A 1,221-nucleotide genomic window follows, 5' to 3' on the forward strand; every position below is an offset into this window, starting at 1 on the left:
TGGATTTGATAGTGCAAGCTTTATTGCATCAACGTTTTGGATCACACTTTGTGATCCATCATCAGGATGATTGTAGATTTTCTCGTTGTGCCCTTTACAATCATCCTGATGATAGATTACAGAGTAAAATCCGAAACATTCATACAAAAAAACTCACACAATCAAATCCAAAAGATCTTGCACGAATACCAATTTTTTATGCATAATTTTACAATGTCTGCAACCTAAGCATATTCATTGTTATGCCATATACATGAGATGAATGGGAATTTTTATTTTACCATCTTCTCCCAATACCTGACACAAAGTGTGATATGTCTTAATAAAGTAGTCCCCAAATGGATCAATACTTGGAGGCTCTACTTTTTGTGGGGAATTAGATATCGATACTTGAAGTTCAACTCCAGTAGAAATCATTGGGTTAAGGGGACAATTTCAACAGAAATAAATATATATAATTTTGAACATCAACGTCGCTTTGGCCGAGTGGTTAAGGCGTGTGCCTGCTAAGTACATGGGGTTTCCCCGCGAGAGTTCGAATCTCTCAGGCGACGTTGGGATACAGGCCTTTTGTAACGTGTTTTATACAATATGTGAACTTCGTGTCGGCGAGTCTGCAGGTGATTTTTGTGTATTTTAATGCAGGACAGTTACGTTCATTCTTTTTGTATTCTCCAACTTGTACTCCCACTTCGAATTTGCAATCCCTCATCATTCCTTTTGTATTCTCCAACTTGTACTCCCACTTCTCCAACTTGTATTCCTTTGTATGTATTTGGCTGGACTTGAACTCTGATCGAGACTTGGACATTGGTAAATTGGTGGACAAGGTCATAATAACAATTTTCCCTTCGGTAACTTTAACATGTTTGATACATTTTTTCCCCATAATTGCAGTCTATCATCTGATCCGCGCTCGCCACACTAGTTTAAAGCAGATATTATTAGGATAGAAAGCTCAAATCATGTTTGTTTGTGATTCTTTATTAGTCGAACAAACTGTGATCGTTCTCAAGAGAATGTGTGCTTAGGAAGAACATTCTAAGCTTTACGATTGAGTTGTCACTATCTTGCTAAGACTGTAGGGTTTTGGTTTTGGTTTTGGTTTAAAGTAGAAAGCTCAAATCATGTTTGTTTGTGATTCTTTTTCTAGTCGAACAATCATAAGGTTTTGGTATGCCTTCCTCATCATACCATACCAAGGATGATCTCCAATCTCTA

General features: G+C 37.3%; 1 non-coding gene across 1 annotated transcript; it reads left to right on the forward strand.

The window, feature by feature from the left end:
- Positions 1–472: 472 nt before the first annotated feature.
- Positions 473–554, forward strand: TRNAS-GCU (transfer RNA serine (anticodon GCU)). Its single transcript has one exon. It is a non-coding gene; the product is annotated as a tRNA-Ser (tRNA).
- The last annotated feature ends 667 nt before the right edge of the window (positions 555–1,221 follow it).

The sequence above is a fragment of the Cryptomeria japonica genome, chromosome 8, assembly GCF_030272615.1.
Source record: "Cryptomeria japonica chromosome 8, Sugi_1.0, whole genome shotgun sequence".
Lineage (NCBI taxonomy): Eukaryota > Viridiplantae > Streptophyta > Pinopsida > Cupressales > Cupressaceae > Cryptomeria > Cryptomeria japonica.